This window comes from Rhinoderma darwinii, unplaced genomic scaffold (assembly GCF_050947455.1).
Source record: "Rhinoderma darwinii isolate aRhiDar2 unplaced genomic scaffold, aRhiDar2.hap1 Scaffold_3407, whole genome shotgun sequence".
In the NCBI taxonomy this organism is placed as follows: domain Eukaryota; kingdom Metazoa; phylum Chordata; class Amphibia; order Anura; family Rhinodermatidae; genus Rhinoderma; species Rhinoderma darwinii.
The window spans coordinates 46,379-59,809 of record NW_027463432.1 but is presented as its reverse complement, the minus strand read 5'-3'; the positions used below and the strand labels follow the sequence as shown (position 1 = coordinate 59,809).

Sequence of the window (13,431 nt, the reverse complement as noted above, 5' to 3'; positions counted from 1 at the left end):
TCCTTGCACAGTTTGTTATTCTTCCAGGTAACATAGTAACAAATCCAAATTGCTGCTCTCTTTGTAGGCAAGCAAGGGTTTGTTGCAACTGCAATTCTTACTTCTTCTTGGAAATGTAGGGACGACAGTACATTCCATCACATCCATCTAGTGTACACAGGTAGGTCCATTGTGGCGGGCGGGCATGCTTTAATGGCTGTTTGCTGTTCCCCCTACTCCACTCCACTATTTGACTGTGGTGCTGCATCAATCAATCAGTGGCTGGCTCAGGTGCAGCTCTTTAACCTACCTAAAAGGGAGGGCGGAGAGAAGACAAGGAAGGTGAATGAGCTGTTCCAATGTGAAATGCCGGAAACACAGAAACACAGAAGACACACACACACACACACACACACACACACACACACACACACACACACACACACACACACACACACACACACACACAACAAGAGGTGGCAATGTATTAATTAATTGCATTTAATAAATGAGCTCATTATCACACATGACTGTACAAATGCATTGTCCAACAGGTGTTGAAATAATGGGATTAAAAGGGGAGATCCCATCAGAAAGACAAAAACAATAGCAAACACAAATAGCACTTTTGGAATCTGATTTTAGTCAACACATAAGGGAAGGGTGCACCGGTCCTGGAAATACTGCAATACCAGGTCAATGCGTGGAGTGGACAGAGCAAGCTCTATTTCCATCTCCCTGTTCTAAAAATCCATTTAATATATGGTCCCCAGATAGGGGACGTATCAGATATTAAACTGATAAGAACAGATACTACACTTGATCTTAGCCAAAAGGCCGAGAAGCGATAACCCGAGCGGCCCTTGCCTTGCCCGAGCCTGTCCCATACTGCTGTTCACCCCTTGCAGCGATTGATTCAGCCTACTCCTAGGCAATTCCATGGGGCCCTGCAGGCTCACACACATTTACAGCTACTAAGCGGGAGGGAGGTGAATAAAGGCCGGAGAGGAAGCTACACAGGATTTGCTTCTTTTGCTTGCACCACAATGCAGTGCTGAAAGAGGAGGAATCTACATAAAAACGCCTTCCTGGCAACGCCCAAATGCCCTCCTGCCATGCAGATAAACACTGGCAGCGGCAGCAAGTGCATGCCCACAGCCACCCCTTGTTCCTTCACACCTTGTATCAGCTGTAATCCAGTCCAGTCCAGTCCAGTGCTGCCTGCTGAGCAGCACTGACCAACACTGCCTGGGCCCAGGCTTTTATCTATCTCTGAGGCAGGCCCCATTATGATGTCAGAAAGCTGGCTCTGGAATCCTGAGGGCTCCACTATGACACGTGCAAAGTTCCGTCTGAACTTTATATAAGACGGTGCGGCTCAGTCAGTCACTCAGTGTTGCCTGAGAGGGCAACACTGCAACAGCCGGCCGCCAGGCTGTCTTTTTTTGCACATTTATTTGCCTCCAGGAGGCCACAAGAGGGAGACAAGGGACTGCAAAATGGAAAATAGGCATCCACCAACTTTACAGACAACTTCTCTTTGCTCCTACAACCTCCATCCTTGCACAGTTTGTTATTCTTCCAGGTAACATAGTAACAAATCCAAATTGCTGCTCTCTTTGTAGGCAAGCAAGGGTTTGTTGCAACTGCAATTCTTACTTCTTCTTGGAAATGTAGGGACGACAGTACATTCCATCACATCATCTAGTGTACACAGGTAGGTCCATTGTGGCGGGCGGGCTGCTTTAATGGCTGTTTGCTGTTCCCCCTACTCCACTCCACTATTTGACTGTGGTGCTGCATCAATCAATCAGTGGCTGGCTCAGGTGCAGCTCTTTAACCTACCTAAAAGGGAGGGCGGAGAGAAGACAAGGAAGGTGAATGAGCTGTTCCAATGTGAAATGCCGGAAACACAGAAACACAGAAGACACACACACACACACACACACACACACACACACACACACACACACACACACACACACACACACACACACACACAACAAGAGGTGGCAATGTATTAATTAATTGCATTTAATAAATGAGCTCATTATCACACATGACTGTACAAATGCATTGTCCAACAGGTGTTGAAATAATGGGATTAAAAGGGGAGATCCCATCAGAAAGACAAAAACAATAGCAAACACAAATAGCACTTTTGGAATCTGATTTTAGTCAACACATAAGGGAAGGGTGCACCGGTCCTGGAAATACTGCAATACCAGGTCAATGCGTGGAGTGGACAGAGCAAGCTCTATTTCCATCTCCCTGTTCTAAAAATCCATTTAATATATGGTCCCCAGATAGGGGACGTATCAGATATTAAACTGATAAGAACAGATACTACACTTGATCTTAGCCAAAAGGCCGAGAAGCGATAACCCGAGCGGCCCTTGCCTTGCCCGAGCCTGTCCCATACTGCTGTTCACCCCTTGCAGCGATTGATTCAGCCTACTCCTAGGCAATTCCATGGGGCCCTGCAGGCTCACACACATTTACAGCTACTAAGCGGGAGGGAGGTGAATAAAGGCCGGAGAGGAAGCTACACAGGATTTGCTTCTTTTGCTTGCACCACAATGCAGTGCTGAAAGAGGAGGAATCTACATAAAAACGCCTTCCTGGCAACGCCCAAATGCCCTCCTGCCATGCAGATAAACACTGGCAGCGGCAGCAAGTGCATGCCCACAGCCACCCCTTGTTCCTTCACACCTTGTATCAGCTGTAATCCAGTCCAGTCCAGTCCAGTGCTGCCTGCTGAGCAGCACTGACCAACACTGCCTGGGCCCAGGCTTTTATCTATCTCTGAGGCAGGCCCCATTATGATGTCAGAAAGCTGGCTCTGGAATCCTGAGGGCTCCACTATGACACGTGCAAAGTTCCGTCTGAACTTTATATAAGACGGTGCGGCTCAGTCAGTCACTCAGTGTTGCCTGAGAGGGCAACACTGCAACAGCCGGCCGCCAGGCTGTCTTTTTTTTGCACATTTATTTGCCTCCAGGAGGCCACAAGAGGGAGACAAGGGACTGCAAAATGGAAAATAGGCATCCACCAACTTTACAGACAACTTCTCTTTGCTCCTACAACCTCCATCCTTGCACAGTTTGTTATTCTTCCAGGTAACATAGTAACAAATCCAAATTGCTGCTCTCTTTGTAGGCAAGCAAGGGTTTGTTGCAACTGCAATTCTTACTTCTTCTTGGAAATGTAGGGACGACAGTACATTCCATCACATCCATCTAGTGTACACAGGTAGGTCCATTGTGGCGGGCGGGCTGCTTTAATGGCTGTTTGCTGTTCCCCCTACTCCACTCCACTATTTGACTGTGGTGCTGCATCAATCAATCAGTGGCTGGCTCAGGTGCAGCTCTTTAACCTACCTAAAAGGGAGGGCGGAGAGAAGACAAGGAAGGTGAATGAGCTGTTCCAATGTGAAATGCCGGAAACACAGAAACACAGAAGACACACACACACACACACACACACACACACACACACACACACACACACACACACACACACACACACACACACACAACAAGAGGTGGCAATGTATTAATTAATTGCATTTAATAAATGAGCTCATTATCACACATGACTGTACAAATGCATTGTCCAACAGGTGTTGAAATAATGGGATTAAAAGGGGAGATCCCATCAGAAAGACAAAAACAATAGCAAACACAAATAGCACTTTTGGAATCTGATTTTAGTCAACACATAAGGGAAGGGTGCACCGGTCCTGGAAATACTGCAATACCAGGTCAATGCGTGGAGTGGACAGAGCAAGCTCTATTTCCATCTCCCTGTTCTAAAAATCCATTTAATATATGGTCCCCAGATAGGGGACGTATCAGATATTAAACTGATAAGAACAGATACTACACTTGATCTTAGCCAAAAGGCCGAGAAGCGATAACCCGAGCGGCCCTTGCCTTGCCCGAGCCTGTCCCATACTGCTGTTCACCCCTTGCAGCGATTGATTCAGCCTACTCCTAGGCAATTCCATGGGGCCCTGCAGGCTCACACACATTTACAGCTACTAAGCGGGAGGGAGGTGAATAAAGGCCGGAGAGGAAGCTACACAGGATTTGCTTCTTTTGCTTGCACCACAATGCAGTGCTGAAAGAGGAGGAATCTACATAAAAACGCCTTCCTGGCAACGCCCAAATGCCCTCCTGCCATGCAGATAAACACTGGCAGCGGCAGCAAGTGCATGCCCACAGCCACCCCTTGTTCCTTCACACCTTGTATCAGCTGTAATCCAGTCCAGTCCAGTCCAGTGCTGCCTGCTGAGCAGCACTGACCAACACTGCCTGGGCCCAGGCTTTTATCTATCTCTGAGGCAGGCCCCATTATGATGTCAGAAAGCTGGCTCTGGAATCCTGAGGGCTCCACTATGACACGTGCAAAGTTCCGTCTGAACTTTATATAAGACGGTGCGGCTCAGTCAGTCACTCAGTGTTGCCTGAGAGGGCAACACTGCAACAGCCGGCCGCCAGGCTGTCTTTTTTTTGCACATTTATTTGCCTCCAGGAGGCCACAAGAGGGAGACAAGGGACTGCAAAATGGAAAATAGGCATCCACCAACTTTACAGACAACTTCTCTTTGCTCCTACAACCTCCATCCTTGCACAGTTTGTTATTCTTCCAGGTAACATAGTAACAAATCCAAATTGCTGCTCTCTTTGTAGGCAAGCAAGGGTTTGTTGCAACTGCAATTCTTACTTCTTCTTGGAAATGTAGGGACGACAGTACATTCCATCACATCCATCTAGTGTACACAGGTAGGTCCATTGTGGCGGGCGGGCTGCTTTAATGGCTGTTTGCTGTTCCCCTACTCCACTCCACTATTTGACTGTGGTGCTGCATCAATCAATCAGTGGCTGGCTCAGGTGCAGCTCTTTAACCTACCTAAAGGGAGGGCGGAGAGAAGACAAGGAAGGTGAATGAGCTGTTCCAATGTGAAATGCCGGAAACACAGAAACACAGAAGACACACACACACACACACACACACACACACACACACACACACACACACACACACACACACACACACACACACACACAACAAGAGGTGGCAATGTATTAATTAATTGCATTTAATAAATGAGCTCATTATCACACATGACTGTACAAATGCATTGTCCAACAGGTGTTGAAATAATGGGATTAAAAGGGAGATCCCATCAGAAAGACAAAAACAATAGCAAACACAAATAGCACTTTTGGAATCTGATTTTAGTCAACACATAAGGGAAGGGTGCACCGGTCCTGGAAATACTGCAATACCAGGTCAATGCGTGGAGTGGACAGAGCAAGCTCTATTTCCATCTCCCTGTTCTAAAAATCCATTTAATATATGGTCCCCAGATAGGGGACGTATCAGATATTAAACTGATAAGAACAGATACTACACTTGATCTTAGCCAAAAGGCCGAGAAGCGATAACCCGAGCGGCCCTTGCCTTGCCCGAGCCTGTCCCATACTGCTGTTCACCCCTTGCAGCGATTGATTCAGCCTACTCCTAGGCAATTCCATGGGGCCCTGCAGGCTCACACACATTTACAGCTACTAAGCGGGAGGGAGGTGAATAAAGGCCGGAGAGGAAGCTACACAGGATTTGCTTCTTTTGCTTGCACCACAATGCAGTGCTGAAAGAGGAGGAATCTACATAAAAACGCCTTCCTGGCAACGCCCAAATGCCCTCCTGCCATGCAGATAAACACTGGCAGCGGCAGCAAGTGCATGCCCACAGCCACCCCTTGTTCCTTCACACCTTGTATCAGCTGTAATCCAGTCCAGTCCAGTCCAGTGCTGCCTGCTGAGCAGCACTGACCAACACTGCCTGGGCCCAGGCTTTTATCTATCTCTGAGGCAGGCCCCATTATGATGTCAGAAAGCTGGCTCTGGAATCCTGAGGGCTCCACTATGACACGTGCAAAGTTCCGTCTGAACTTTATATAAGACGGTGCGGCTCAGTCAGTCACTCAGTGTTGCCTGAGAGGGCAACACTGCAACAGCCGGCCGCCAGGCTGTCTTTTTTTTGCACATTTATTTGCCTCCAGGAGGCCACAAGAGGGAGACAAGGGACTGCAAAATGGAAAATAGGCATCCACCAACTTTACAGACAACTTCTCTTTGCTCCTACAACCTCCATCCTTGCACAGTTTGTTATTCTTCCAGGTAACATAGTAACAAATCCAAATTGCTGCTCTCTTTGTAGGCAAGCAAGGGTTTGTTGCAACTGCAATTCTTACTTCTTCTTGGAAATGTAGGGACGACAGTACATTCCATCACATCCATCTAGTGTACACAGGTAGGTCCATTGTGGCGGGCGGGCTGCTTTAATGGCTGTTTGCTGTTCCCCCTACTCCACTCCACTATTTGACTGTGGTGCTGCATCAATCAATCAGTGGCTGGCTCAGGTGCAGCTCTTTAACCTACCTAAAAGGGAGGGCGGAGAGAAGACAAGGAAGGTGAATGAGCTGTTCCAATGTGAAATGCCGGAAACACAGAAACACAGAAGACACACACACACACACACACACACACACACACACACACACACACACACACACACACACACACACACACACACACACACAACAAGAGGTGGCAATGTATTAATTAATTGCATTTAATAAATGAGCTCATTATCACACATGACTGTACAAATGCATTGTCCAACAGGTGTTGAAATAATGGGATTAAAAGGGGAGATCCCATCAGAAAGACAAAAACAATAGCAAACACAAATAGCACTTTTGGAATCTGATTTTAGTCAACACATAAGGGAAGGGTGCACCGGTCCTGGAAATACTGCAATACCAGGTCAATGCGTGGAGTGGACAGAGCAAGCTCTATTTCCATCTCCCTGTTCTAAAAATCCATTTAATATATGGTCCCCAGATAGGGGACGTATCAGATATTAAACTGATAAGAACAGATACTACACTTGATCTTAGCCAAAAGGCCGAGAAGCGATAACCCGAGCGGCCCTTGCCTTGCCCGAGCCTGTCCCATACTGCTGTTCACCCCTTGCAGCGATTGATTCAGCCTACTCCTAGGCAATTCCATGGGGCCCTGCAGGCTCACACACATTTACAGCTACTAAGCGGGAGGGAGGTGAATAAAGGCCGGAGAGGAAGCTACACAGGATTTGCTTCTTTTGCTTGCACCACAATGCAGTGCTGAAAGAGGAGGAATCTACATAAAAACGCCTTCCTGGCAACGCCCAAATGCCCTCCTGCCATGCAGATAAACACTGGCAGCGGCAGCAAGTGCATGCCCACAGCCACCCCTTGTTCCTTCACACCTTGTATCAGCTGTAATCCAGTCCAGTCCAGTCCAGTGCTGCCTGCTGAGCAGCACTGACCAACACTGCCTGGGCCCAGGCTTTTATCTATCTCTGAGGCAGGCCCCATTATGATGTCAGAAAGCTGGCTCTGGAATCCTGAGGGCTCCACTATGACACGTGCAAAGTTCCGTCTGAACTTTATATAAGACGGTGCGGCTCAGTCAGTCACTCAGTGTTGCCTGAGAGGGCAACACTGCAACAGCCGGCCGCCAGGCTGTCTTTTTTTTGCACATTTATTTGCCTCCAGGAGGCCACAAGAGGGAGACAAGGGACTGCAAAATGGAAAATAGGCATCCACCAACTTTACAGACAACTTCTCTTTGCTCCTACAACCTCCATCCTTGCACAGTTTGTTATTCTTCCAGGTAACATAGTAACAAATCCAAATTGCTGCTCTCTTTGTAGGCAAGCAAGGGTTTGTTGCAACTGCAATTCTTACTTCTTCTTGGAAATGTAGGGACGACAGTACATTCCATCACATCCATCTAGTGTACACAGGTAGGTCCATTGTGGCGGGCGGGCTGCTTTAATGGCTGTTTGCTGTTCCCCCTACTCCACTCCACTATTTGACTGTGGTGCTGCATCAATCAATCAGTGGCTGGCTCAGGTGCAGCTCTTTAACCTACCTAAAAGGGAGGGCGGAGAGAAGACAAGGAAGGTGAATGAGCTGTTCCAATGTGAAATGCCGGAAACACAGAAACACAGAAGACACACACACACACACACACACACACACACACACACACACACACACACACACACACACACACACACACACACACACACAACAAGAGGTGGCAATGTATTAATTAATTGCATTTAATAAATGAGCTCATTATCACACATGACTGTACAAATGCATTGTCCAACAGGTGTTGAAATAATGGGATTAAAAGGGGAGATCCCATCAGAAAGACAAAAACAATAGCAAACACAAATAGCACTTTTGGAATCTGATTTTAGTCAACACATAAGGGAAGGGTGCACCGGTCCTGGAAATACTGCAATACCAGGTCAATGCGTGGAGTGGACAGAGCAAGCTCTATTTCCATCTCCCTGTTCTAAAAATCCATTTAATATATGGTCCCCAGATAGGGGACGTATCAGATATTAAACTGATAAGAACAGATACTACACTTGATCTTAGCCAAAAGGCCGAGAAGCGATAACCCGAGCGGCCCTTGCCTTGCCCGAGCCTGTCCCATACTGCTGTTCACCCCTTGCAGCGATTGATTCAGCCTACTCCTAGGCAATTCCATGGGGCCCTGCAGGCTCACACACATTTACAGCTACTAAGCGGGAGGGAGGTGAATAAAGGCCGGAGAGGAAGCTACACAGGATTTGCTTCTTTTGCTTGCACCACAATGCAGTGCTGAAAGAGGAGGAATCTACATAAAAACGCCTTCCTGGCAACGCCCAAATGCCCTCCTGCCATGCAGATAAACACTGGCAGCGGCAGCAAGTGCATGCCCACAGCCACCCCTTGTTCCTTCACACCTTGTATCAGCTGTAATCCAGTCCAGTCCAGTCCAGTGCTGCCTGCTGAGCAGCACTGACCAACACTGCCTGGGCCCAGGCTTTTATCTATCTCTGAGGCAGGCCCCATTATGATGTCAGAAAGCTGGCTCTGGAATCCTGAGGGCTCCACTATGACACGTGCAAAGTTCCGTCTGAACTTTATATAAGACGGTGCGGCTCAGTCAGTCACTCAGTGTTGCCTGAGAGGGCAACACTGCAACAGCCGGCCGCCAGGCTGTCTTTTTTTTGCACATTTATTTGCCTCCAGGAGGCCACAAGAGGGAGACAAGGGACTGCAAAATGGAAAATAGGCATCCACCAACTTTACAGACAACTTCTCTTTGCTCCTACAACCTCCATCCTTGCACAGTTTGTTATTCTTCCAGGTAACATAGTAACAAATCCAAATTGCTGCTCTCTTTGTAGGCAAGCAAGGGTTTGTTGCAACTGCAATTCTTACTTCTTCTTGGAAATGTAGGGACGACAGTACATTCCATCACATCCATCTAGTGTACACAGGTAGGTCCATTGTGGCGGGCGGGCTGCTTTAATGGCTGTTTGCTGTTCCCCCTACTCCACTCCACTATTTGACTGTGGTGCTGCATCAATCAATCAGTGGCTGGCTCAGGTGCAGCTCTTTAACCTACCTAAAAGGGAGGGCGGAGAGAAGACAAGGAAGGTGAATGAGCTGTTCCAATGTGAAATGCCGGAAACACAGAAACACAGAAGACACACACACACACACACACACACACACACACACACACACACACACACACACACACACACACACACACACACACACAACAAGAGGTGGCAATGTATTAATTAATTGCATTTAATAAATGAGCTCATTATCACACATGACTGTACAAATGCATTGTCCAACAGGTGTTGAAATAATGGGATTAAAAGGGGAGATCCCATCAGAAAGACAAAAACAATAGCAAACACAAATAGCACTTTTGGAATCTGATTTTAGTCAACACATAAGGGAAGGGTGCACCGGTCCTGGAAATACTGCAATACCAGGTCAATGCGTGGAGTGGACAGAGCAAGCTCTATTTCCATCTCCCTGTTCTAAAAATCCATTTAATATATGGTCCCCAGATAGGGGACGTATCAGATATTAAACTGATAAGAACAGATACTACACTTGATCTTAGCCAAAAGGCCGAGAAGCGATAACCCGAGCGGCCCTTGCCTTGCCCGAGCCTGTCCCATACTGCTGTTCACCCCTTGCAGCGATTGATTCAGCCTACTCCTAGGCAATTCCATGGGGCCCTGCAGGCTCACACACATTTACAGCTACTAAGCGGGAGGGAGGTGAATAAAGGCCGGAGAGGAAGCTACACAGGATTTGCTTCTTTTGCTTGCACCACAATGCAGTGCTGAAAGAGGAGGAATCTACATAAAAACGCCTTCCTGGCAACGCCCAAATGCCCTCCTGCCATGCAGATAAACACTGGCAGCGGCAGCAAGTGCATGCCCACAGCCACCCCTTGTTCCTTCACACCTTGTATCAGCTGTAATCCAGTCCAGTCCAGTCCAGTGCTGCCTGCTGAGCAGCACTGACCAACACTGCCTGGGCCCAGGCTTTTATCTATCTCTGAGGCAGGCCCCATTATGATGTCAGAAAGCTGGCTCTGGAATCCTGAGGGCTCCACTATGACACGTGCAAAGTTCCGTCTGAACTTTATATAAGACGGTGCGGCTCAGTCAGTCACTCAGTGTTGCCTGAGAGGGCAACACTGCAACAGCCGGCCGCCAGGCTGTCTTTTTTTTGCACATTTATTTGCCTCCAGGAGGCCACAAGAGGGAGACAAGGGACTGCAAAATGGAAAATAGGCATCCACCAACTTTACAGACAACTTCTCTTTGCTCCTACAACCTCCATCCTTGCACAGTTTGTTATTCTTCCAGGTAACATAGTAACAAATCCAAATTGCTGCTCTCTTTGTAGGCAAGCAAGGGTTTGTTGCAACTGCAATTCTTACTTCTTCTTGGAAATGTAGGGACGACAGTACATTCCATCACATCCATCTAGTGTACACAGGTAGGTCCATTGTGGCGGGCGGGCTGCTTTAATGGCTGTTTGCTGTTCCCCCTACTCCACTCCACTATTTGACTGTGGTGCTGCATCAATCAATCAGTGGCTGGCTCAGGTGCAGCTCTTTAACCTACCTAAAAGGGAGGGCGGAGAGAAGACAAGGAAGGTGAATGAGCTGTTCCAATGTGAAATGCCGGAAACACAGAAACACAGAAGACACACACACACACACACACACACACACACACACACACACACACACACACACACACACACACACACACACACACACACAACAAGAGGTGGCAAGGTATTAATTAATTGCATTTAATAAATGAGCTCATTATCACACATGACTGTACAAATGCATTGTCCAACAGGTGTTGAAATAATGGGATTAAAAGGGGAGATCCCATCAGAAAGACAAAAACAATAGCAAACACAAATAGCACTTTTGGAATCTGATTTTAGTCAACACATAAGGGAAGGGTGCACCGGTCCTGGAAATACTGCAATACCAGGTCAATGCGTGGAGTGGACAGAGCAAGCTCTATTTCCATCTCCCTGTTCTAAAAATCCATTTAATATATGGTCCCCAGATAGGGGACGTATCAGATATTAAACTGATAAGAACAGATACTACACTTGATCTTAGCCAAAAGGCCGAGAAGCGATAACCCGAGCGGCCCTTGCCTTGCCCGAGCCTGTCCCATACTGCTGTTCACCCCTTGCAGCGATTGATTCAGCCTACTCCTAGGCAATTCCATGGGGCCCTGCAGGCTCACACACATTTACAGCTACTAAGCGGGAGGGAGGTGAATAAAGGCCGGAGAGGAAGCTACACAGGATTTGCTTCTTTTGCTTGCACCACAATGCAGTGCTGAAAGAGGAGGAATCTACATAAAAACGCCTTCCTGGCAACGCCCAAATGCCCTCCTGCCATGCAGATAAACACTGGCAGCGGCAGCAAGTGCATGCCCACAGCCACCCCTTGTTCCTTCACACCTTGTATCAGCTGTAATCCAGTCCAGTCCAGTCCAGTGCTGCCTGCTGAGCAGCACTGACCAACACTGCCTGGGCCCAGGCTTTTATCTATCTCTGAGGCAGGCCCCATTATGATGTCAGAAAGCTGGCTCTGGAATCCTGAGGGCTCCACTATGACACGTGCAAAGTTCCGTCTGAACTTTATATAAGACGGTGCGGCTCAGTCAGTCACTCAGTGTTGCCTGAGAGGGCAACACTGCAACAGCCGGCCGCCAGGCTGTCTTTTTTTTGCACATTTATTTGCCTCCAGGAGGCCACAAGAGGGAGACAAGGGACTGCAAAATGGAAAATAGGCATCCACCAACTTTACAGACAACTTCTCTTTGCTCCTACAACCTCCATCCTTGCACAGTTTGTTATTCTTCCAGGTAACATAGTAACAAATCCAAATTGCTGCTCTCTTTGTAGGCAAGCAAGGGTTTGTTGCAACTGCAATTCTTACTTCTTCTTGGAAATGTAGGGACGACAGTACATTCCATCACATCCATCTAGTGTACACAGGTAGGTCCATTGTGGCGGGCGGGCTGCTTTAATGGCTGTTTGCTGTTCCCCCTACTCCACTCCACTATTTGACTGTGGTGCTGCATCAATCAATCAGTGGCTGGCTCAGGTGCAGCTCTTTAACCTACCTAAAAGGGAGGGCGGAGAGAAGACAAGGAAGGTGAATGAGCTGTTCCAATGTGAAATGCCGGAAACACAGAAACACAGAAGACACACACACACACACACACACACACACACACACACACACACACACACACACACACACACACACACACACACACACAAGAGGTGGCAATGTATTAATTAATTGCATTTAATAAATGAGCTCATTATCACACATGACTGTACAAATGCATTGTCCAACAGGTGTTGAAATAATGGGATTAAAAGGGGAGATCCCATCAGAAAGACAAAAACAATAGCAAACACAAATAGCACTTTTGGAATCTGATTTTAGTCAACACATAAGGGAAGGGTGCACCGGTCCTGGAAATACTGCAATACCAGGTCAATGCGTGGAGTGGACAGAGCAAGCTCTATTTCCATCTCCCTGTTCTAAAAATCCATTTAATATATGGTCCCCAGATAGGGGACGTATCAGATATTAAACTGATAAGAACAGATACTACACTTGATCTTAGCCAAAAGGCCGAGAAGCGATAACCCGAGCGGCCCTTGCCTTGCCCGAGCCTGTCCCATACTGCTGTTCACCCCTTGCAGCGATTGATTCAGCCTACTCCTAGGCAATTCCATGGGGCCCTGCAGGCTCACACACATTTACAGCTACTAAGCGGGAGGGAGGTGAATAAAGGCCGGAGAGGAAGCTACACAGGATTTGCTTCTTTTGCTTGCACCACAATGCAGTGCTGAAAGAGGAGGAATCTACATAAAAACGCCTTCCTGGCAACGCCCAAATGCCCTCCTGCCATGCAGATAAACACTGGCAGCGGCAGCAAGTGCATGCCCACAGCCAC

General features: G+C 47.7%; 9 non-coding genes across 9 annotated transcripts; all 9 read right to left on the bottom strand.

The window, feature by feature from the left end:
• Positions 1-637: 637 nt before the first annotated feature.
• Positions 638-828, bottom strand: LOC142705944 (U2 spliceosomal RNA). Its single transcript, XR_012868427.1, has one exon. It is a non-coding gene; the product is annotated as a U2 spliceosomal RNA (small nuclear RNA).
• A 1,342-nt stretch (positions 829-2,170) lies between these two features.
• On the bottom strand, positions 2,171-2,361 carry LOC142705943 (U2 spliceosomal RNA). The gene has a single exon (XR_012868426.1). It is a non-coding gene; the product is annotated as a U2 spliceosomal RNA (small nuclear RNA).
• Positions 2,362-3,705: 1,344 nt separating this feature from the next.
• LOC142705942 (U2 spliceosomal RNA) lies at positions 3,706-3,896 on the bottom strand. Its single transcript, XR_012868425.1, has one exon. It is a non-coding gene; the product is annotated as a U2 spliceosomal RNA (small nuclear RNA).
• Positions 3,897-5,239: 1,343 nt separating this feature from the next.
• Positions 5,240-5,430, bottom strand: LOC142705940 (U2 spliceosomal RNA). Its single transcript, XR_012868424.1, has one exon. It is a non-coding gene; the product is annotated as a U2 spliceosomal RNA (small nuclear RNA).
• A 1,348-nt stretch (positions 5,431-6,778) lies between these two features.
• On the bottom strand, positions 6,779-6,969 carry LOC142705938 (U2 spliceosomal RNA). The gene has a single exon (XR_012868422.1). It is a non-coding gene; the product is annotated as a U2 spliceosomal RNA (small nuclear RNA).
• Positions 6,970-8,317: 1,348 nt separating this feature from the next.
• On the bottom strand, positions 8,318-8,508 carry LOC142705937 (U2 spliceosomal RNA). Its single transcript, XR_012868421.1, has one exon. It is a non-coding gene; the product is annotated as a U2 spliceosomal RNA (small nuclear RNA).
• A 1,346-nt stretch (positions 8,509-9,854) lies between these two features.
• Positions 9,855-10,045, bottom strand: LOC142705936 (U2 spliceosomal RNA). The gene has a single exon (XR_012868420.1). It is a non-coding gene; the product is annotated as a U2 spliceosomal RNA (small nuclear RNA).
• Positions 10,046-11,393: 1,348 nt separating this feature from the next.
• On the bottom strand, positions 11,394-11,584 carry LOC142705935 (U2 spliceosomal RNA). Its single transcript, XR_012868419.1, has one exon. It is a non-coding gene; the product is annotated as a U2 spliceosomal RNA (small nuclear RNA).
• Positions 11,585-12,927: 1,343 nt separating this feature from the next.
• Positions 12,928-13,118, bottom strand: LOC142705934 (U2 spliceosomal RNA). Its single transcript, XR_012868418.1, has one exon. It is a non-coding gene; the product is annotated as a U2 spliceosomal RNA (small nuclear RNA).
• Between the last annotated feature and the right edge of the window lie 313 nt (positions 13,119-13,431).